Consider the following 25406-nt stretch of genomic DNA (forward strand, 5'->3'; position numbering starts at 1 on the left):
AGCAAGTGTTGCCACACATTCCGGTATCTTAAAGGTTTATTTGAAGTGCAAACCAGTTTTGTGGTATCCCAGACCACACTTCACCACCTCAACCACTGAAATTCCTCATGAACAAATTGACAATGAGTCGATGTGAACAGTATGTGTGAAACACTGAAGTTTCCAAAGCATTTGATAATCAAATTGCAATTCATCATGACATATCACAGAGCCACACATTGAGGGCGAAGGTTATAATCAAATATTTCCAGCCATTACAATATCAGCATGAAATAACCATTCATGCACAAAGCTGTTGTAGTTGGTCTAAAGCCTATAATGCAGCTTTCAGCAGCAAAACAAATCTTCAGATGGTGTTAAACAAACAGAAAATTGCTTTTCAAACCTTATTTCACATTTACTAATTAAAGCCTAAGTGGGTGGAAGCAATTTTGAATCACAACATTCTACAAAAATATCAGCAAAAGCTGCCAAAAAAAAGTAACAATTTCAAGATGAGGATAACAAGATAGAAAATTAAGAGGGTTGGTGTTGCAATATATTTAGGAAATTGTTATACACTAAAGGTGTTAATATGTGCATAAGAACAGATCTGAAACTGTTTGGCCACGCTTCTATAAAGCCAGTAAGCCAGGTAGGGGAGCTGTTTAGGAGCAGACCACACACAGGGATACTGGCCTTCATCAGTTACTACAAAGAACACAAGAATAGGAAGATCAAACTGAAATTTTCACAACACTAATTATGCAACAGTGCTGGTCACCATAAATGATATGATAGCATCAGAGATTGTGCAGAGGAAATTAACAAACATTTTTCAGACTAGAGGATTTCTGCTATGAATGATTAACTAGACTAAGGGAGTGTTTTTCAGATCAGCAACTGAGAGGTTAGTGATTTCATATGAATAAAATCATCAGTACTTTGCTTAACTATCATTTGATTGAGGATAAGTGGATTTTCTTTACATGCAAGGAGGGCCTGAAAGGCACTGTATCCCACAAGTTTATGTGTCAAGACTGTGGAAAAGAGATTGACATCAACAGCTTTCATAGCCCATGTGGATATAACAGTCTCACCTACGCTGTAATTTTTTTATTCTCCTAGGTGCCAGTTAACTAGAAGCCAACGAGTGAGAGTTATGACCAACTGAACAGGATAAGCTGCAATTACACTGCAAACCCAGACACAGCTTAAAAAAAGACTGTGGCACAGAAATCTTTCCTAAGAGAAGGGAAAGTAAACATGAAAGACACATCTGCACTTGGCTTCAAGGTTTAAGCATAGAAATAGGAAAAAAATCTGCTCTCTAATTTGTAGCCAACTATTCTACGTGTTTATTTTCTTAAAACCCAAAAGGCCTAGTAAAATGAGAGCTATTTGTCACATGGAATGTTCCTGCACATAACAAATATTATGGAGAAAGGGTCGTCAAAGTGATCACCCAGGAATTATCTGTGCCACAAAAATTATTTGATGATCAGGGAAAGGTGCATAAAGTAGGACATGAATTCACCAAGTAATTTCTTCTTTCCTAATGTTTCTGCAAACTTTATAAAAAAAAAAATCCAAAACCATCCTATTTGCTTCTGCTTGAGGATAGTTCATCAGAGATTACTGACTGACTGTGCTCCTGACCTATGTGACCAGCGCAATAGCCATTGATCAAACATCAGACACTGAACAGTGAGTAAGAACTCTCCGGAAAAATACAAATATAGTCATTCAGAGATCAATTTTTTGTGGCTTTAAAGCTCTTCTGTGGATATTAATTTCTTGGATACAAACTCAGTGGAACAAAAATAAGGCTCCCCAATGTGAAACTGTAAAGGGAATGGAAGCCAAGCAAATGAATTAATAAAATTGTTTTGACATTTTCCATTTATCAGAAGGAATTCCAAAAGAATTCTGTGCTTTGTAGAGTTACGTGACTTGAAATATAACACATCTTAAAGATAGACAGAGAAAAGGAAGCAACTTTTTGACCAACGTTTTACTGCAATGCATGTTTTAACTTGGTCAGAGAACACACAAAAAAACAGAAGTAGAAATATGTCACAAGGCCCCATGGTGGTTAAGTGAGAAGAGTATTACTATCATTTAGAACATGATATGTAAAAAAAATCTTTTCACATCAGTCCTAAATGTCCCGTATACCAAGTCTAGGATTCTCCATCCAACAAGAGGAAAGAGCTTTAAGTATTCATTCTCAAAATATTTATTACCCCACCAACTTTTAACCTCCATCAAGTAGAGGGCAACTTTAGCCATCTTTTTCCTCAAAGTACAATTGCTCTTGGTTTAGGGAAAGATCTAGTGACTTAATGCTGCACCAGCTTCAAGTATATTTTGTTTTAAGTCACATGGTTTAAGTGTGTCACACAGCTCAATATAACCTTTAACAAAACTTGCTTCCTTTTGTACTCCAACTTTCTTGCAATAAAACTCTTTGTACTATTGATCTTCTTGTACATCTATTTTCTTTGCATCTCATGAACTAGGATACTAGGGTTAAGAGTCAGGTAGCATGCAAATAAGCCCTTTGGCTCAACTCATCCATACTGACCAAGCTGTCTACTTGAACTAGACTCATTTGGCCCATCACTGGTAAAGCCCTCCCCACCATTAAGCACATCTACATAGAGCGTTGTTGTAGGAAAGCAGCATCAATCATCAGGGACACCAACCACCCAGGTCATGCTTTCTTCTCACTGCTGTCATTGGGAAGGTGATACAAGAGCCTCAGGACTCACACCACCTGGTTCAGGAACAGTTATTACCTCTCAACCATCAAGCACCTGAACCAAAGGGGATAAACTTCAATTACCTCATCACTGAACTGTTATCAAAACCTAAGGACTCAATTTCAAGGAATCCTCATCTCATGGTCTCAATACATTTATTGCTTACTTATATATTTTTTAAAATTATCTTTTCACTTTCTTTTTGTATTTGCAGTTTGTCTTTTGCACGCTGGTTGTTCACCTAGTTGACGCAGTCTTTCATTGATTCTATTATGAATCTATTGAATACGTCCGCAAGAAAATGGTACTTCAATAATAAATTTACTTTGCTATCCCTCCAAACCCTATCCACATTGTCCAAATGTCTTTTACACATTGTAATTGGACCCACCCCATCCCTGCTTCCTCTGGCAGCTCATGCTGACCCACCACCCTCTAGCATGACAAAGCAGCCCCTTAAATCTTTCTCCTCTTTCCTTACACTTATGCCCTTTTGCTTTAAACATCCCTAAACAAGAGAAAGTCCTCACCTTAACTATGCTCCTCATGACTGTATAAACTAAAGTCATTCCTCAGTCTCTACACTTCAGCTGGGGGTGGCGGGGGCGGGGAGAGAGAATGTCCCAGCATATCCAGTTTCCCTTAGGGGCTCCATGGCAACATTCCACCCACCCCCCCTTTGGTGTGTGGATAGGCTCACTATTACATTTCAGGGGATGAAATAAGCAAATTTTTGTTTGGCTCAAAGTAAAATGTTTCCATTCAGAATGCCAAAATGCAGCAACCACATGGCCCCAGGATACAGTATCCTTCAGCTGCACTGAAGTTCTCCAGAACACTTCAAAACAAAAACATTGCGAGTTCCAATTTACTAAACCATTTATATTGCAAAGGAAATTTGTGGAGCCCAAAATAAATTTAAGGCAGCTTTCTGGAAACCAGCCACTTAGATTAGTTTACTCCATTACCCATTAACTTACTGCCAGATTATTAAAACTATATCCAATATGATTCAAGTTTTAATCAGTAAATAATTTAATTTCAAACATCAAGAAAAGACATTCCTATTGCTAATACCCCCCAACCATCAGGCTCTTGAACCAGTAGGGATAACTTCACTCCTCATCACTGAACTGTTCCTACAACCTACTTTTGCCTGGAAGAAAACAAATCTCAGGGTACTTTGGTGATAAATCATTTTGATCTTTAATAACCAGAATTCATTAATTTGACCAAATAGGTATTTCAAAATGGAGCAGACAACTCAAAGTTTTTTTTTAATTTTCACTTATGAATGCTACAAACAAGTTAACATGTTCCAAGGCAGTATTTATTACAGTATTGATTTATGCATTTTGACATGTATCCAAACTTGTAATTGTTTATCAACAAATAGGCAGATTTCAAACATTTTCAACAGGCAAGAATTGCCATTTTTCAGAATTTAGGTTAATTTTATTGATATCAAACTTTCAGATTTACACAATAAAGGGGTGTACTGGGTACCTGTCAAAATACATAATAACATTGTTACCTGATTTGGATTATTACACCAAATTGATGAGAAAAATTCAAGACTCAACAGATAACTAGGAAGAAATTACTTAAGCAAAAAATTCTTGAAAACATACTTCTGAGGGCTGGCTGGTGGCGCAATGACATCGGCGCCGGACCCAGAAGCGGAGGTTCCCGGGTTCGAAACCAGTTGGGTCCGCTCCCGAGTACGCTTCCCATCCGTGCCGGGTTAAGTGTCGAGATTGCAACTCAACCTCGTAAAATAAAAAGGGAAAAATACTGCGAAAATGTCTGTGTGAGGAGTGGCGCACCACACAGTCTCTCTCTCGCTCTGCGCCTTGTTAAAAAAAAAGCCATGAAAAAGGCATCATCACGGACACACGCACAGACTTGCAAGCATGCGCCAAAAAGAGAAAATATACTTCTGAGATTGATTTTGCTTTGTACTTGCAGGTCAACTTTCAAAAGATACTTAACAAGGTGCCACACATGGTCACTTACAAACTCATGGTGTTGAAGACAATATATCACATTAGACAGAAGAGGATTGGCTAGCTAGCAGGGAATACAGATAAGGGGGTAACTTTAAGATCAGTAACCCATAACCATTGGGATCAGTACTGGCAAGGAGCTGTTCACTAAGGAGGAAGTGAATGTATTGTAGTCAAATTTGTTGGAGATGCAAAAATCTACAATATACAAATAATTTGCAACGACATATTACTAGGTTGAATGAGTGGGCAAAAAGTTGGCAACCGAGTACAGAGAGCAGAAGTGTGTAGTTGCTTACTTTGGAAGAAAGAAAATAGATGAAATCAAAGATAGTAAGCTGCAACACAATAGGATTAGGAGCTCTTCTTATATGAAACAAAGCTAGCAAACAGGTCAGGAAGGTTAATAAAAAAGCTGGTTATAAAGTTTTGTTACAACCATACTAGGCACTAGCAAGGCCACAGAGTACAGTACAGAGTTTTGGGTCCCCTCATTCAAGGAAACATTTAATCAGTGGAAGCAATTTAGGGAGGGTTCAGGAGGACAATACTGGATTGAACAAGTTGGGTATTAAGGTATGAATGAGATTTACTGAAACACAAGATTCTTTGGTATCTTGATGAGGTAAATGTTAGGGGATGCTTCCCCTCTGGTCAGAGTCCAGGATTAAAGGACATGGTCTCAAAATGTGGATGACTGAGGAAGAACCTTTTTCAAAAAGGTCGAGAGCTTTGCAATTTCTTGCAAAGAAAGATGGAGGATAAATACTTGAGTATATTCAAAGCTGTGATAGATCTTTAACCTCCAAGGAAATCAGGAGTGATAGGTAGAGGGCAAAAAGTGAACTTAAAGAAAGTTGATCTTAGCATGATCTTATCGATGGTATAGCAGGCTTAAGCCAAATAGCCTACACCTGTTCCCATTTCTTATTGTCAATATCTGGCCAATGCTGGACTGTATTTTGCACGTAAATATCTGTAAATGTACAAAGCAGGAAATTCAGAAGGTCACATTTAACAAATGCATTTCAAGTTACATTAACCTGATTTTCTTGGTACTAATTGCAGGGCAATAAATATGACAATGTATCAACTTCAGTGTAAAATAAAAACACTATATTTTGACATTCCATTGACAGGCATATTTGTCACAGCTCTTCTCACGGTGAAATGTTCCAAATTTCCTAATGAGCCCATAAAATAATCTAATGAAGAAAACATGCAGAAATGCTTCCAGTACCAATCTATGTACACCCTATCCTTGTTATATGCATCTTCAGACTATGCGGATCCACAGTTATCCGAGGAACCCATTTCTACCAACGTCTCGTTATATGCGTCCAAAATTCACAGTTATGCGAGCAGCACTGCCTTCCCGCCAAAAAAAGTCACGTGCGCACACCTCACAGACTCACTGTTGGGATGAGAAGCACTGCTTTCCCGCCAATACAAGTTAGGTGCGCGCCTCACAATTTTATTCCCGCCACTCTCGCATTAGTTTTGGCAAGGTGTGGATGCGCAATCTTAAACTTTTGTTGGTTTTACCTACAGTACAGTGATTTTGTGCTTAAAATACTTAACTATGCCTCCTAAGTGTCCGATGCCATGTCTTGGGCCGTCAGCCGAGTGGCAGAGAACCGCTTTAACACTTGAAAAGAAGTTGGAAATTATAGACAGCGCAGCATCAGCTGAAGGTAACACAGCTCTGGGACGCTACTGCCAGGAACAGAATCTTGCCTCTAAAGTTCTCTTGTTGCTTGACAATGCACCAGCCCATCCTAAACATTTGGACAGCATTCATCCTAACATAACAGTGCGTTTCCTGCCGCCTAGCACAACATCGCTGATTCAACCACTCGACCAGTGTGATCCACATTCAAGGCGTACGTATTTTTTGTTTTACAGCGAACTATCTCTCAGATGCTGCAAGCAACAGATGATTTTGAAAATCCCGGGAGTTTACCAACAGTGAAGGAATGGTGGAAATTGGAACACTTGGCACAAATGGCAATGGACATGGACCCAAGTTTAGAACGAAGTCAGCATTTCAGTCGTTCTCTGCCGTCAACCCTTCTTCCCTACAAGCAAATTTATGCTGAAAAACAAAATTGCCGCCAAGCAAACAACCCTCACCACATAATTTGACTTTATTCAAATCGCTGGAATCTTCTGCTGCCGGCAGTTCTAAGAGTTCTGTGAGTCTACTTACTGTGCTTGATCTGATCCTGATGACCATAACCATCCACCTTATCCGTGTAAAGCTGCCCGACACCACAACAACCACTCATCTTCCGGAGTGAACACACCTGCCACTTTTGGTGAGTACTGTACACCAGAGGATGTTAGCTTTCTATGATTACATTGAATATTACCTTAAATTGATTAAATATAATACAAATGTTGTCTTGTAGTACTGCTTTTGTGTCATATTGGTATGAAAATGTGAATAAATTACAGATAAAACATATTTAGGAAGCCCTCTGGAACGCATCCCTATTTTCTCAATTTAAATAATTATTCACATTATGCGATTTCACATTATGCGTCAACTTCGAGGAACATACCCCTCGCATATAACGAGGATAGGGTGTACCATCCTGCAACCCGTTAAAATGAATCATTGGACTGTCTGTTCCTAAGTACTCTGTGTCAATGCACAAGTTCAGCTTCTTACTTCTTATGTAGACTTCAAAAAAGAACATGCAATGCTGGAAGTTGCAAGGTGTTTTCTGTTGTGTATTTAATATTTGAGCAATATTACAAGTGAATTGTTTGATTAACCATTCTTTGTTTACATAATGCATTGCTGGTTATCTGTAAAAATAGGTAAATGGCATACATCATCATGCCACTAAGTGATACATGCGCACCTCGCTTAAAGTAAACAGAAGTTAGACTCACATTTTGGAATGTCCATCTTTTACTTTAAATTAATTTAATGTTGTAGAGTTACAAAACATAACATTTTCCTGGCCTTCCTGTTTATAAATGTAATCTACCAATAAAGCTAAATTTTGCAAAGCATTAGACAAAGAATGTATGGCATGTGGCACAACCTTCAAGTATTCTGAGGGTCATGGGAAAGTTAGCCTCTGCAGATTTACATGAGTTCCAGGCTTGATGCAAAAGAACAAGTGTCCAGCTATTTCAAACTTGAGTAGCTAAATTCCTTATACTTAATACTTGTATATCAAAATGTAAACACTGTTTACAGCACAGAAACCTAGTTCACTAGTCTTCATATATGCAAGCTGAGCTGCTTTAGAAAAAAAAATTAAAACATTTTAAAAAAAACTAATTCACAAAACAGGTTCACAATTTCAACTGGCATTGAAGATAAAGGGAAAAAAGTCCATGTAGCCATTTCCTCTGTATACCTTGAATAATAAAGATTAAAAGAAGTATCCTTTAAGTTAATGGAAAACATTTTACTTTCAGAACGACTAAGGACTGAATACAACTGTTGATTATTTCCTCAGGATACAATTTCCCTTTTATTTCTAGTAAGTGGCAACATTTCCTCAAAGGTTTCTTCACCTTGCTGAAGAAAATAATTGTGGATTTCAGGAAGGGGAAGTAGGGAAAAATGCACTAGCAGAAAAGACACAACAGCGCCTCTTTCACTTCAGATGGTTGAAATTTGGTACGGCCTCCCAAATTCCAAAAACTTTCTATAGGGGCATGATTGAGAGCATTCTGACTCGCTGCATCACTGCCTGCTATGGGAACTGTACTTCCCTCAATCGCAGGACTCTGCAGAGTGGTGCAGACAGCCCAGCGCATCTGTAGATGTGAACTTCGCACTATTCAGGACATTTACAACGACAGGTGTGTAAAAAGCGCCTGAAGGATCATTGGAGACCCGAGTCACCCCAACCACAAACTGTTGCAACTGCTACCACACAGGAAACAGTACGCAGCATAAAAGCCAGGTCCAACAGGCCATCAAACTGCTTAATCCATGCTGACACTACTGTATTTCTATGTTTATTGACTATCCTGTTGAACACAATATTTATTATAAATTACTATAATTGAACATTGCACATTTGAACGGAAACACAACGTAAAGATTTTTACTCCTCATGTATTTGAAGGATGTGCATAATAAAGTCAGTTCAAATTCAATTCAATTCAGTCCTCAATGAGAGATCAGCAGTAGAAGGCTAAGCTGCTTTATGCCAACATGGTAGCATAGTGGTTAGCACAATGCTATTGCAGCTTAGGGTATTCCAGAGTTTGGAGATCAATTCTGGTGCCGTTCTGTAAGGATTCTCTGCATGTCATCCTTGTGGAATGCGTGGGTTTTCCCTGGGTGCTCCAGCTTCCTCCCACAGTCCAAAGATTGGTCAGTGTAAATTATCCTGTGACTAGGTTAGGATTAATCGGGGCTGGGGGGGTTGCTGGGGTAGCATGGCTCAAAGGGCCTACTCCACACTGTATTACTAAACAAATAAATAAAAATCGCAGAGCCTCTGTCCTGCGCACAACACATTGATACAATCATGAAGACACACCAGCAGCTTTACTTCATTAGGAGCTGAAGAGATATGGTATGTCAAAAGACTTGCAAATTTATACAAATGTACAGTGGTGAGCATTCTGACTGGTTGCATCAACCTGGTATGGAGGCTGCAATGCACAGGATAGCAAAAGACTGCAGAGAGTTGTAGACTTAAGTCAGCTCCATCACAGGCACAAACCTCCCCACCAGAGGACATCTTCAAGAGGTGATGCCTCAACAAAATGGCATTCATCATTAAAGAACCTCACAATCCAGGTCATATCCTCTTCTCATCAGAGAGATAGTATAGGAGCTTAAGGATGCATACTCAACAATTCAGAAGCAGCTATTAGATTTATGAACAGTGCATGAACACTATCTAATTGTTGCACAAATATTTATTTTGTAATCGATAATAATTTGATTTTTTGCATGCTACTGCTGATAATAAACTCGATTCTGGAACACTAGAAAATATAGCCACAGCACAATGTCATTCAGCCCATTATACAAGTGACAACCTTAGAGAAAAAATATACTACTCTACTAATAATAGCTGACATTAAACACAGCAAAAACAGACTTCTCTGATATTAATGGGGTGGTGGAGTGAATGAGACCTAAACCTAGCCAAAAATTTCAGAAAACAGCATCAGGAACTTTAAAAGGGAGCTCTGCAAGGAGGATTAAGAAATATCCCAAAGCATTTTTACATATATTGAAAACAAGAGAAAAGGACTACTCAAGGACAAAGGCATTATGTTTGGAGCCAAAAAAAGTGGAAGTTACTAAATGAGTAGTTTGCATTTGGTATTCACCAAGATAATAGAAAATTAAGAGATTCTAGGGCAAGTTAATCAAGCTATTGCCAAGTATCTTGAGGACTATTAAATTGGAAACATGCCCAGTGCCTGGTGGAATATATCACAGACTGTGAGACAAGAGGACATTACTGGGGCTTTTGCCAGAGATTTTTGTAATCCTCTTCAGCAATGGGCAACTGGGACTGGCGTGCTTTTGGTTAAGGGCGATAGTGCTAACAGTGGCATGAAGCACGTACAGCTGCAACATCACTTGAAGGCTTTTAAAACTATGTTTAGGCCACATTAGAGTATTGTGCACAGCTTTGCTTCCTGCCTTACAGAAACTAAGGGTTCTGTTCTGGGCTGTTCCCAAAGCAATTTAGTTAAAAATATACATTCAATTAATACCTTGAAATCTGCATTTCTTAATCACTCACTGCAAGGTGAATTTTTAAAAAGTGTCACCATACCCAGTGAATTAGTTCTCAGAATTAAAAATACACAGCTCATAATAACATTAGCTTAAGGTGATAAATTCAAAATACTGACAGTGGACCAGCAGACACATTTTAAAATTTCCAGTTGTCCTCTTAAGAACAAGAATTACACCAGTAAACCCATCTAGTACACTAATCAATAAGACTGCAGTAGATGCTTTAGCATTCTGCATTAACCTCATTGCTCAATTTATTTTAAAAATGACCAATGTCCTTAAATATAGTAAGTGACTGAGACTCCACAATCATCAGGGAGTTTATTCCAAAGATTCAACACCTTTTGTGTGAAGATTTTTTCTCATCTGTGTACTGAATGACTGGTTCATATATTGAGAGAGGAACCTCTGCTTCTAGACACAGCTACAGCGGAAACTACACAGCTACGCTATCAAGTTAAGAATTCTGTACACCTCACACCGATGCAAAACCCAATGGGGTTTGCAAATTAAACTTCATATAATGATAAATTAGTACGATTATGCTAACTAATTAATATGCACCCACATGAGAGGAAGTTCTCAACCAAGTGATTGACTATGCATATTTTACACACTTGTGCTTAGAAAAAATGGTTAAAATTTTCTAGCTGTGAAGAATATGATGCCTATAGAAAAATTTGCACACCTTTTGGCCCATTAACACCCAGAATATCTCAAGGCACCTCACAGCCTAAATTCTAACATTTAGCAAGTGCTATAAATGTTGGCAATTCCACAACAGCACTAGATACAAAAATATAAGAAGACATCATTGGTTTGAAGAAGGGATATTGTTTGAGAAACAGAGCCATCTGGATAGATTTTAATCTAGGGAAATGTGGCTAGTTTATCTGCCTGCTGTATTTAACAGAAATTATAAATGCATTGTTGCAAACAGTCCAAAATTACTGTAGAGACTTTGGCCAGAGAAGCAACATTGAAAAAAACATGTATAATAATAAATTTTAAAGAAAATCTGCACCAGCTGGGGACAACCGCTCTAATTCTTAAATACAACTGACAGCCACTTAAATAATATCTGGAGAACAGTGTCAATGACATACATCTGATTTAATTAAAATAAACTTTTCTATCTGGATTGGATAATCCCCAGAGAAATGAGGAAATGAGCAGAGAAACATCCAATCCAACTTGATCATACATTTAACTGCTGACTCTTCACATATTTTCCAATGATAGATACTAGTACAAATTAAATATAAAATACAACTCTTGAAGTACAGATAACTGAAGTGAATTGATCAACAGACTGTGCTTCAATATAATTTCTAGAACAATACACATCTCTTGAAACATTAAACTCTTGTTTAACAATATGATAGCATGCCCAAATGTAAAAGAACTTTGCAGTTTGAAATTCTAAAAAGTATCAAGTTCAGTCAAAATAATTCTTAATTTTTAACCTTCAGAAATGATTTAAGTTAACACAAACCACTTCAGGATTGTGGATCACACGTTCAGCAGAAGTTAACGACACTTTATCCTCCTAATGCTCCTTGCTCGACAACTTGTTTCCAGAAACAAGTGAGATGAGAAGCATTTGCCAGCTCATGTTCTCATTGCTATAAAAGGTGCTGGAACCAGCAAGACTGCAGTCAGTGGACTCTATTTCTCAGCAATGGGAAATTCTGTCTCTACATAATACTTCCCCTGAATTAAGATTGTGAAATTTACTGGAGGCTAAACCCTATGGCTTAGAAAGTGAGATGAAGTCAGAAAGTGGCCATATTAGAACAAAGATCTGCTATGAATGCCCAAGAATTAATATTCGAGATTATACTTTTGACAGCAGGAATAAAATCACATTTTCTCATCACCTAACAACAGGAAATTAACAACAATGCAAAACGTTTAGGATCAAACCAATAGATCACAATGGTCACAACTGGAAGTGTATTTTTTTTCAAGACACACCATGGTGGAGCAGCTAGTGGAGTAGCTGGCTCTCAGCACCAGAAACCCAGGTTCAATGCTCACCTCAGGTGCCAGCTGGGTGGCGTTTGCATATTCTCCGTGACTGAGTAGGGTTTCCTCTGTGTCCTGTGCGTGCTCCAGTTCCCTCCCACGTCCCAAAGGTGTGCAAGCTATCAGTACACTTGGCTACTGTCAATTACCCCTAATGTGTATTTGAGGGACAGAATCTCAGGGGCAGGGGGGGCTGTTAATGGCTATGTGGATAAAAAATTATTATTGCAGATTGTTGCAGGAACAGTGTAAGTATGTATTTGAGTCAGCATGGACTCAGTGGCTGAATGACCCATTTCCTTACGATATTGTTCAATGTTTCTAAAAATAGTCAACACTGACCAGTTCTATTCACTTTTGCCAATAAAACTGTCCATGGCTTTATTACTTTCAGATACCATTATTCTATTACATTCTTGACAGGTACCTTTAAATGTACTCTCAATAATCTTATCATCCGACAGCTCTGCTATCTGCATTTTACCAAATTGGCTTTTACTAATGGCTTGACCCCACCAAACAGATTGATTGATTGACTGACTGATTGCTGTGCTATTCTAATGCAGTCATATATGTTTAGTTGCAGTTGACAATCTGGGTTTTATACAGTTGAACCTTGTGATTTCAAAATCGCTACTTGTAAGTATTAATATATTTAATAAAAGTAGTTTGAAGACTGATTCTTGGTTGAACCAATGGCTTGATTAAACCTATATATAGTTAACAAGTTATTCTTATTGGGTCGCATAAATTAAAGTGGGTCACCTGAAGTTTGAAAACTGCTGCTCTAATCCACATTGGGTTCTATCCTTTCACAAACATACCTGCCTGCAGAACTACACTAGCTTTAGTTAAACAATTCCTCCATTTTATAAAGCTTACAATCTGATTTCAAGTCCAGTTGTTGCTTCATTCCTTCCTCTTTTTGATAAGCTAAAACACAAGTGCACAAGGAACTTGGGGTAATGTACTAGCACCAATTTGTTGACAGACAGGACACAAAATAGGAATACACAAGTCTCTTTCCGGGCAGCATTGGTGTCATAATGGTCAGTGTTTGGGCAGTAGCTTTTTGCAACATAATGTGAGTGAGGGAGCAGTAAAAGACCAGACATGGCTGGGAGGCAGGGGAAGTAAGAGCAGCAACAAGATAGAAAAGCTAGAATGTGCTTTAAACAAATTTGCCGAGTGGGCAAATGCAGGGCAGATGCTGTTTAATGTTGATAAACACGAGATCAGCTTGGTTCTAATGAAGAAATACAGGTTATTGTCTGAACAGTGACAGATTAGGAAATGGGAAGGTGCAGCAACTCACACTGTGCTTGTACATTAATCACGGGAAGTGAGCCTTCAGGGGCAGCAAACAGTTAGGAAGTATCCTGAAGAAGGGTCTTGGCCTGGAACGTCAACTGTTTATTCATTTCCATAGATGCTGCCTGACCTGCTGAGTTCCTCCAGCATTTTCTGTGTCTTAGTTCAGAAGTATACTTGGCTCCAGTGCAGGAGGACAAGACAGAAGCAAGGATGTCTTATTTCAGATGTATAGAACCAGAGGGAGACCTATTTGCAGTTTTATCTTAATTGTCTAAAGAAAATTGTTGTGAAGAGATTACAAAGAAAGACTGGAATAGCAAGAATGGATTACAATGAGAGATTGGCCACCCTTATTCGGAGTACAGAAGAGTGAAATGGAGCCCAGAAAAATTACCCGCAAAAATAACAGAACTGTGCAGACTAAGTACTAGGAGGATCTTCCTACAGATGGAGAGTCCAACCAGGGGGTCACAGCCTTAGGACAGGTTGGGGGAATTGTGCCATTTTGAACCGGAATTTGAAAAAATTTCTTCAGCCAGAAGGTAACGAACATGTGGAGTTTTCTATTAGTAAAGGCAGTAAGGGCCAAGTCATTAAATGCATTTAAGGAGTTAAGCATATTTCTTCATGCCAAAGGGTCAAGGGAAATGGGGTAAAGATAGGAATAGGGCACTGAAGTGAATGATCAGTCATGATCATGGTGAGTAGTGGAGATGAATGGCTTACTTCCGCTATTTTAATGTCCCCCTAATCTCCTCTAAATCTGAACCATCTACATATTTTCAATGAAGGCAGACAACAGTCTCTAAATTCAGCCAACATTTCATTGCTAAATATGCCTTCAAGTACTGAGATTCAAGTCCTAGAATTCCCTTCAACCCTTTAACATGGGGTTCCCAACCTTTTACGCCATGAACTCCTACCATTAACCCAGGGGTCTATGGACCCTAGGTTGGGAACCCCTGCTTTAACATCTTCCTTCTTTGATGAAACTCAAATCCTTGCTTCATTAACGCTTCAAACCTTGGACTGGTATCAATATTGTTTTAAACCAACATAATATCTAGACACGTTTTGTTATGTTGAAAATGCTGCCTAAAACCTTTTTTTTTCCCTATAGCTACTAACTACTTATTCTCAATTTGGACCGACAATTTGAACCCTGGGAGACGCTGGCAGCCGACAGCAGAATAGACTGAAAGAAATTTTATGGAAGATTGACAAAAAGAGGTGCAATCTAAAGAAATATCATAGTATAAAACTCAGGCATTCTTAGGAAACAAACTATATTCTACTTAATTAGAATAACTTGCAGATATCAAACTGCATTGAATTCCAGTAAAATGAGGACACCATGTGTCTAGATATTCAAACAAAACCTAGTTTGTTACATAAACCTCTGTTCCAGCCCATTGCCTCTCAGATTCAAGCTGTTTCTCCATCTTTTTCACTGACATTTCATTTCTCCAGACTGTGAATAAGTGGCAACAAGTGACAATCACTGAACTGGCACCCACTTCCAGTTTTCAACTATTCCTTACAATTTGTCTCAATTGCTGTGTAACTCAGTAACTGTAAAAGTGAAAAAATAAGAGAAAACAGTACAAAAAAAAAGCACAATGTTTGAAATTAACCAGTTAATGTGGAAAATAATTTAGAAGGGCAAAGGATTTAAGTTAAAAATGCAAAATAAATAAAGGGGAAAAAACAGTTGATGTGATACAAATGGCTTCAATCCAAAAGAGTTTCAATTGCTGAATATGAATAGTGCTTCTGTTGACTACATCTTTGAATTAGACAATTATGGCTAGCAAGTACAACACAAAGCCAACTTAAGCACTTCTAATGCAATACAGCATATCACAAAATATTACGAAAAATCATTCAAATGTACAAAAGACTTACAATAAATCCTTAATAAAGAAACAAAGAGTGTAATTCTTAATTAATCTTATTCACTACTGTGCGAAGATTTGAGTTATAGTATTCATTGGACTGTAACATGGATACAAGTAAGACCCGGTGTTAATTTTACTTGGTAGCTCACTGTTAGTTACAGTATGGCAGCAAGAACACCTTCGATCATTGACATAGCTACAAAAAGTAATTTCCCTGGCAACATTTTTCCATTTGAGACCAAAAGAGATCCACTACTCCATTCGCAACAACTGCAATCAAAAGACTAAACTGAATAATGAGGCAGTCACTAAAAATGTTACAGAAGTGTCAACGTTTTTAAAATTTTAAAAAGCTGACGCAAGTGTAAGGTGACAGATGTATCGATGCAAGCACATGAGAAACACTGCATACCAAGCAGATAATTACACATTTATGAAACTAGCTTATAAAAGCAGGCAAAGAGTTCCACCATATTAAACAGAAGATCAGCCTTGCTCCATTTGACCAAATGCTCTCTGCATTAGACTGCTCATTTTAATTACAGAATTAGTGTACACAAATCTTCATTTTCAAAACATTTTGTCTAAGGTACCTTACAGTAACAGTATCAGGCTACAGCCACAACAATAAGCTTTTCTTTGACTTCAGTGTCAACTCTGTAGTCATCAACTTCAATGATGGACACAATTTAAATATTGTTATTACACCTGGCTCCAGTTCAAACAGACCTTTATACACAGAGGTATATTGCTAAGGATTCATTGTAAAATACCAATAAATGGCAGCACTGAATGTTGAACGATACCATTCAAACTGTGGTCTAAAAAAACTAACAGTTTTATAGAAGATTGTCACCTAATGAGTGACGAGTCCCATCATTTGCAGTGGGTGAACTATACAGGTCATCTGGAAGACCTTTACCCTCATTTTCAACATTCAAAGGATTATCCTCCATAATTTCTGTGACCTCCAATAGGATTGCACCATCGGACATTTTCCTCTCCTTTCTCAGCATTCCCTCTCCATCTTTTGACTTAATCAACTACCTCTTTCCCCCCCACCACCACCACCACCCTGTTCACTTCTGCAGGCATCAACAGGAATGTAACCCCTGCTTCCCTTTCCACCACACAGAGAGCCAGATAATACCACCAGATGAAACGGTCAATTTGCACTTCTGCCAATTTAGTGTACTGCATTCATTGTTCATGATGTGGTCTCCTCTACACAGAACACAAATACAAAAAAAAGCCTTTCTAGCAACCAAGCATCCAGTCCCGTCACTTTAATTTTATGCTGCACTGCACCCCTGACCTCCTACTTTGCACCAATGGTCCCAAAATAAACCTTTGTATGGCACTTTGAAGCCATCAGGACTTAATGAAATTAATAATTTCAAGTAACCATTCCTTTTTCTTTCCTCTCCACAGATGTGACTATACCTTCCTGTTTTAATTTGTCTCTTTGTTTTGGTTCTCAAACTGTCAAGTCTTTAAAGCCGCTGTTAGCTTGATAACTTTAATCTGTACATCATTCTGCACCCTTCCTCTCTCTACAACTTGGTGTTTGTGTTCTGACTTTTCCAGACTTCAAGGGCCAGAACAGTAACATCCCAGTCCCCTTTCTCTTTGTTTGAGGTACAGATTCATTTCAACATTGCTTTGCAGATTACCCATATCTGCAGTTTTTCCTCTATTCCAGTTTAAACAATATTTCTTTGTCAGTCATCCTTCTCCCATTCATACTGCTGATAGCAGTTCTCAATCTAATGAATAATTAGCATGAAAATTATTCAAGCTAAAAACACAACATATAGTAGCTGCCAGAGCACCATTTAATAACAGAATACCACAGGCCGCATCATCTTGACATCTCACTTCCTTGCGCTGTGCTCGGAGCCCATACCAGCTGAAACTGGTTCCCCACTTGTCACATTTGAGAGCACAAATTTATCCACATTGTTTCATTATTACTCAACCATTCATTAATCTGACACTTTAGAAAATTGGGGTGTAATTAGTTTTCCATGAAAATTTTAAATGAGGAATTTGCCTTCAAAGGGGGACAAATGGAGCAAAGACCACTAGAACAATAGGTGAAGATGCACAGTGTAGTAAGGTGCATTTGAAAATACCTTTGTCTGCAATTTTTTTTTTACAAATATGGCAATGGTAGAAATTTACAAAATGCACATGCAAGTTGAGAAATTAATTACAAAACAAATTTAGCTTTATTCAGAGCATAACTTCAAAAAAACATTTTAATGGACAACCACAATTTCAAGTTCAATGATAAGGCAGAGCAGAAAATGCAGCAGAGAGTAATCACTTTTACAAAACCACATTCTCAGCTCAAAACTGGAAGTTGGATATCCTCCCTCCAATGGAAGAAAAGGAAATAGTTGGGAACACTGTAGATCACAAAAATTAAAGGGAAGCATTATCAACGGAGTTGCTCTTTATCATTTAATGTATCAGTGCAATCTATTTCTCCTTTTCATTCAAATGGGGGGATTATGACAAACCATGCGAGTTAACATTTTAATAGCAGACAGCTTGAAGGATTAATTATATGCCACATTTTCTAAACTGAAGTCAGAGTTATGAAGCACAGATACAGGCCATCCACCCCCATCCATCAGGAACTCATTTAATTCTCCCCACATCCCCATTAACTCTCCCTCGATTCCAGCACTTGCCTACACAACAGGGAGATTTTACAACAGCCAATTAACCTACCAATCTGCACATCTTTGGCATAGGCAAAAAAAAACCAACAGAAGAACCCAAAAGAAATGCAGTCACAGTAAGAATGTACAAACTCCACATACAGAACCCAAGTCACTGGAGCAGCATCAGAATCAGGTTTAATATTACTGGCTTATGTTGTGAAATTTGTTGTCTCTGCTGAAGCAGTACAATGCAATACATATTAGAAAAAAACTGAATTACAGTAAGTAATAGCTAGCACAACACTTTACAGTCCAGGCGACCTGGGTTCAATTCTTGTCACTGCCTGTAAGGAGCTTGTTTGTTCTTTCTGTGACCACATGGCTTTTCTTCCCACAGTCCAAAATGTACCAATTGGTAGGTTAATTCATCATTGTAAGTTGTCCCGTGATTAGGCTAGGATAATATCGGGGGATTGTTGGGAGGTGCAGCATGAAGGGCCAGAAGGGCCTATTCCGCACTGCATCTCAATAAATAAAATATATATATTAAATCATTCAATTAAACAAGTAGTGCGAAAATAGAAATTAAAAAGTAGTGAGGTAGTGTTCATGGGTTCAATTTCCATTCAGAAATCTGATGGCAGAGGGGAAGAAGCTGTTCCTGAATCGTTGAGTGTGTGTCTTCAGGCCTCTGTACCTCTATGAGATGAGCCACTGTGTTGCCCAATTGTTTTTAAGTTACTCTGTCCTTAAATATAACCCTAATTTAGTAATGGAAATATTGGATGAAATGCATGACACAGAACATTTCTAGAAATAAAAGGCAAAATCAAAAGTAATTCAGATTTTATAGTAAAATTCATTAGGTTTTCAAATTAACAAAGTTATTTTCACCATTTGCTATCTCAGTCTGAAACATATTCATTACTTAAGTAAGCCAAAAAACATTGTTTCTGTGTGCTTTCATGACCCAACACATTTTATATATTATACCTGATTACTAAAAGTTACTTGTATCATTTCCCAGTTAAGAATTCACAAGTTAAAAGCAGGGGAAAGAAATGGGTCACATTTTGGCAGTTTAAAAATAAGTGGCATAGGAACTTGGCAAAATATTAGTGTTTACTTATATTCATGACATTCATTGCTTTCTAAAGCTATTATTCAAATTAACTGTAAGTCAAAAGTGTACAATTTGACACAGCATACACTTCTTGTTTTTCACTTCCTTTTGGTCTCTCTTGCTTCAAGGTAGCATGCAGGAAGAAAATGCATTTGCTCATTTCCAAAATGAGAGTTCTAAAAAAAAAATCTAAATGCCTCAGACAAGCATCAATAGTTGCTTGAGCCTAGAATACTTTTCAGGGAAACACATTTAAGAATTGTACCAGCCTATTAGGGAAGGTCAGAGGAAATTATTTGGTATTGCATTAAAAAGAAATTATTTGGTATTGTCAGACAAGGGGCTAAATAGTTTCATGCTCAAATGCCGTAACATCCAATTTAGTGTGTTCTGAGCTCCTGTATACATATTAAGGACATAGATACAAAAAGATACCAGGGGAAGCCATGTAGCATCCATGCAAGCATCACCAGACTTAGAAACAGTTACTTTCCCCAAGCAGTACGGCTGATCAACATCTCCAGCCACTAACTCGCCACCACTTTATCATTTCCTGTCAGAGTCACACCTGTGCCTTGTGTCACTTTAAGAACATAATCTATTTTATGTATTTATATTTATTGTGTTCTTTATCTTGTGTTTTTTTTGTGCTGCGTCGGATCTGGAGTTTCTCCTTTACACTTGTGTACTGTAAATGCTATTAAACAATCTTGTCCCGTCTTGTGATGAATTAAATACTAAACCAATGCAATACGTCCTGATATAAGGGAATCAGATTAATTGCAAGAATTCTCCGTAATACAGTAGCGTTTTCACTAGTTTGACGTAAAATAAGAAAGTACTTCCTCTTCAATTTAACCTGTATGCAAATTATTTCAAAAAATATGCACGATCAACATGGCCGGTCACTTAATTTGCCGCAATCTGCAATTTTTACCTGCTTTAGAAGCCAAAGAAATATTGTACAATGGGAGTCTTATGTCCAATGCAATTTGTTAAGAGGGGCTTCTGTACTCTGTATTAAAGAGCACATTTTTTGTCCTCGTGATATCAATCGATGAAGCTTATGCAAAGGAAACTTCCTAGCAAAGACCAACGATGCGATTAAAAAAAAAACATAAACGGCAAATCGCCGCCATTAAAATGAAAATCTCACTTCCTGGTCGCCGAAGCTGCATCAGGCGCCAAGACACCGCCCTACCCGAAGAAAGAACTAGCGACGGACACAGGAAATGGGGCCATACATGTTTCTTTCACGTGTATGTTAAAATGCATAAAAAATCCAAATAATTAACTGCACGACTGCTACTTAATTTAAAACTGCCAATTGAATCAGTGTTTAATAATACAGCTCAGGTAGTAATACCCCTAGGATTGCTGCAGATCTTACTTAATAACCTCACGGTTATTACACATTATAGTTTTTCCAAAATTGCAAACCAGGAAGTGAGTTGCCTTAATCCTGGTTAATTAAAATCGGTTATAAAGATAGCTTTTAGATACTGTGCAGATCTTTCTAAAATACTTTCACACCTCCGCCCAACCATTTACTCTAACTAGAGCGGGTTGTGTCCTGGCTTCCGTACTTTTACAAATGCGGATAAGCCCCCAGTCTGCGAGAACCGAAGGAGCCCCGCGCGCTCCAGCCTTGGACAACCCGAAGGGACTCGGGATGCTGAAGGAGCCCCGCGCGCTCCGGGTTGGGCAGCCGAAGGGACTCGGGATGCCGAAGGAGCCCCGCGCGCTCCAGTCTTGGACAACCCGAAGGAGCTTCGCGAGCTCCAGCCTTGGACAACCGAAGGAGCCCCGCGCGCTCCAGCCTTGGACAACCGAAGGAGCCCCGCGCACTCCCGGTTGGGCAGCCGAAGGGACTCGGGATGCCGAAGGAGCCCCGCGCGCTCCAGCCTTGGACAAACCGAAGGGACTCGGGATGCCGAAGGAGCCCCGCGCGCTCCAGCCTTGGACAAACCGAAGGGACTCGGGATGCCGAAGGATCCAGAACGCGCTCTCTCTTCATCCCCTCCCCCACTCATCATTCACAGTTGCCTCACCCCCACTACCCCTACTGACATGCCGGCTCTGCCCTCACCCCTCACAAACAAAGTGTCGCCAGAGCGAAAAGCCCAATGCCCCCCACCCCCAGACCGCCGCTTTGCTTTCTTTACCGTGCTCAACCAGAAACGCCCGTAAAGCCTCAGGATAGAAACGCCGGTCGACCGCACCAGCTCTGCACCGACAGTCGAATGAGCGGAGCTGCTGCTCGGGTGGGGAGGAGCTGCCGCTTCCGGTGGGGGCGGGACTTCCGCCAGGCCATACGGGGCGGGAGGGCCGGAGTCCGGAGCGGGATATCCATTCAGCCGCTGGTAGGGTTCTGCCGGTGGTCGGGGGCGAGTTGGGCTTGGGGATTGGGTCAGATCGCGGCGGCAACGGAGTCGAGGTCAGGGCAAGTTCGGGCACCGGCATGGACAGGGTTGGGGTTGTGGTGATTACATTTGGTTCTTGAAGCAACCCGCACAACGATCACTTTGCACTAAATTAGGATACGTTTGTTTGCTCTGATGGTCTTTTTCCCTGTAAAAATCGAGCATATTTTATGTTTCAGTATTTCTTTTGAATGCAACTATGTGCCTCTAATGCTGCTTCAACTAGTTTTTCTTTCATTGCACTTGTGCATCTCTTTCATGGAATCTGGAAGTTTCTATGACTCCATCACCACCTTTAATGACCATGCTTGATACCTCTTTGGTGGGAATGGTTGTTTCATATGTTTAAAAAACAACAACTTCCTGCTCAGATTATTGCCACAGAGATAAACTGTAAAGAAAACTTCGTTATTTCAACGTTGTAATCGAGGCATTGACCTAAGTGGAGATGTTCTGTGGGCAGGAGAACCGGAAACACACTCCTTGGGAATGTTTATGGTGATTGGCATTCGTTTGTTACCGAAAACGTCGGGTACGGCCCATATCGAGGCGGCAGGGCCGGGTGCGAGAGCGAGGGACGGTCCGCTGTTCAGCTCGCCGCTCTGCCGGGTTTACTCGTCTCTGCGCTGAACTGAGGCTGTGACCTGCAACTGATGGGCTCCTGTATCGGCTGCAGGGATGACTGGTTTAACGGCCATGAGCTCACTTTCGTCAACTTTACTTCGGAGTGCAATGGAGCTGCAGAGAGACTACCGCGGCACAGACTAGAAGGGCCGAGATGGCCTGTTTCCGTGCTGTAATTATTATATGGTTATGGTTATATAGTTCTGACGGGCTCAAAGGCCAAATATCCTCTTCGTTATAATTAATGAAATCATAGAACATAGAATAAATAGTACAGCACAGTACAGGCCCTTCGGCCCACAATGTTGTGCCGACCCCTAAACCCTGCCTCCCACATAACCCCCCACCTTAAATTCCTCCATATACCTGTCTAGTAGTCTCTTAAATTTCACTAGTGTATCTGCCTCCACCACTGACTCAGGCAGTGCATTCCACACACCAACCACTCTCTGTGTTTAAAAAAAAAAACCTTCCTCGAATATCCCCCTTGAACTTCCCACCCTTTACCTTAAAACCATGTCCTCTTGTATTGAGCAGTGGTGCCCTGGGGAAGAGGCGCTGGCTATCCACTCTATCTATTCCTCTAAATATCTTGTACACCTCTATCATGTCTCTTTTCGTCTTCCTTCTCTCCAAAGAGTAAAGCCCTAGCTCCCTTAATCTCTGATCATAATGCATACTCTCTAAACCAGGCAGCATCCTGGTAAATCTTCTCTGTACCCTTTCCAATGCTTCCACATCCTTCCTATAGTGAGGTGACCAGAACTGGACACAGTACTCCAAGTGTGGCCTAACCGGAGTTTTATAGAGCTGCATCATTACCTCACGACTCTTAAACTCTATCCCTCGATTTATGAAAGTTTACACTCCATAAGCTTTCTTAACTACCCTATCTACCTGTGAGGCAACTTTCAGGGATCTGTGGACATGTACCCCCATATCCCTCTGCTCCTCTACACTACCAAGTATCCTGCCATTTACTTTGAACTCTGCCTTGGAGTTTGTCCTTCCAAAGGGTACCACCTCACACTTCTCGGCGTTGAGCTCCATCTGTCACTTCTCAGCCCACTTCTGCAACCTATCAATGCCTCTCTGCAACCTTCAACAATCCTCTGCACTATCCACAACACCACCAACCTTTGTGTCGTCTGCAAACTTGCCAACCCACCCTTCTACCCCCACATCCAGGTTGTTAATAAAAATCACGAAAAGTAGAGGTCCCAGAACCAATCCTTGTGGGACACCACTGGTCACAGCTCTCCAATCCGAATGTACCCCCTCCATCACGACCCTTTGCTTTCTGCAGGCAAGCTAATTCTGAATCCACCTGGCCAAACCACCTTGGATCCCATGCCTTCTGACTTTCTGAATAAGCCTACCATGTGGAACCTTGTCAAATGCCTTACTAAAATCCATGTAGATCGCATCCACTGCACTACCCTCATCTATATGCCTGGTCACTTCCTCAAAGAACTCTATCAGGCTTGTTAGACACGATCTGCCCTTCACAAAGCTATTCTGACTGTCACTGATCAGACCATGATTCTCTAAATGCCCATAGATCCTATCTCTAAGCATCTTTTCCAACAGCTTTCCCACCACAGACGTAAGGCTCACTGGTCTATAATTACCCGGACTGTCCCTACTACCTTTTTTGAACAAGGGGATGACATTCACCTCCCTCCAATCCTCCGGTACCATTCCCGTGGACAACAAGGACATAAAGATCCTAGCCAGAGGCTCAGCAATCTCTTCCCTCGCCTCGTGGAGCAGCCTGGGGAATATTCCATCAGGCCCCGAGGACTTATCCACCCTAATGTATTTTAACAACTCCAACACCTCCTCTCCCTTAATATCAACATGCTCCAGAACATCAACCTCACTCATATTATCCTCACCATCAAGCTCCCTGTCATTGGTGAATACCGAAGAGAAGTATTCATTGAGAACCTTGTTCACTTCCACAGCCTCCAGGCACATCTTCCCACCTTTATCTCTAATCGGTCCTACCTTCACTCCTGTCATCCTTTTGTTCTTCACATAATTGAAGAATGCCTTGGGGTTTTCCTTTACCCTACCCGCCAAGGCCTTCTCGTGCCCCCTTCTTGCTCTTCTCAGCCCCTTCTTAAGCTCCTTTCTTGCTACCCTATATTCCTCAGTAGACCCATCTGATCCTTACTTCCTAAACCTCATGTATGTTGCCTTCTTCTACCTGACTAGATTTTCCACCTCACTTGTCATCCATGGTTCCTTCACCCTACCATTCTTTATCTTCCTCACCAGGACAAATTTATCCCTAACATCTTGCAAGAGATCCCTAAACATTGACCACATATCCATAGTACATTTCCTTGCAAAAACATCATCCCAATTCACACCCACAAGTTCTAGCCTTATAGCCTCATAATTCGCCCTTCCCCAATTAAAAATTTTACTGTCCTCCCTGATTCTAACTTTTTCCATGGTAATGCTCAAGGCCAGGGGGCGGTGGTCACTGTCCCCCAGATGCTCACCCACTGAGAGATCTGTGACCTGACCCGGTTCGTTACCTAATACTACATCTAGTATGGCATTCTCCCTAGTCGGCCTGTCCACATACTGTGACAGGAATCCATCCTGGACACACTTAACAAACTCTGCCCTATCTAAACCCTTGGAACTAATCAGGTGCCAATCAATATTAGGGAATCTTGTTAAATCCACTGGTTGGATTTTTTTTTTTGTTTTTGGCACCATTCTTTGTAAACTCCAGAGTCTGTTGTGCGTTAAAATCCCAGGAGATCAGCAGTTTCTGAGATACTCAAATCACCCTGGGTGGCACCTAATTAATTAGC

At 40.0% G+C, this 25406-nt stretch overlaps 1 protein-coding gene across 1 annotated transcript in view; it reads right to left on the bottom strand.

Moving 5' to 3' along the window:
* Nucleotides 1-21798, bottom strand: part of arhgdia (Rho GDP dissociation inhibitor (GDI) alpha) — a 59549-nt gene extending 37751 nt beyond the window's left edge. Inside the window, exon 1 of the mRNA XM_072242708.1 lies at nt 21691-21798. The gene's annotated coding sequence lies outside the window, so the exon portion shown is untranslated. The remainder of the gene's footprint in view (nt 1-21690) is intronic.
* Nucleotides 21799-25406: the final 3608 nt, after the last annotated feature.

Source organism: Mobula birostris, chromosome 24, assembly GCF_030028105.1.
Source record: "Mobula birostris isolate sMobBir1 chromosome 24, sMobBir1.hap1, whole genome shotgun sequence".
In the NCBI taxonomy this organism is placed as follows: Eukaryota; Metazoa; Chordata; class Chondrichthyes; order Myliobatiformes; family Myliobatidae; genus Mobula; species Mobula birostris.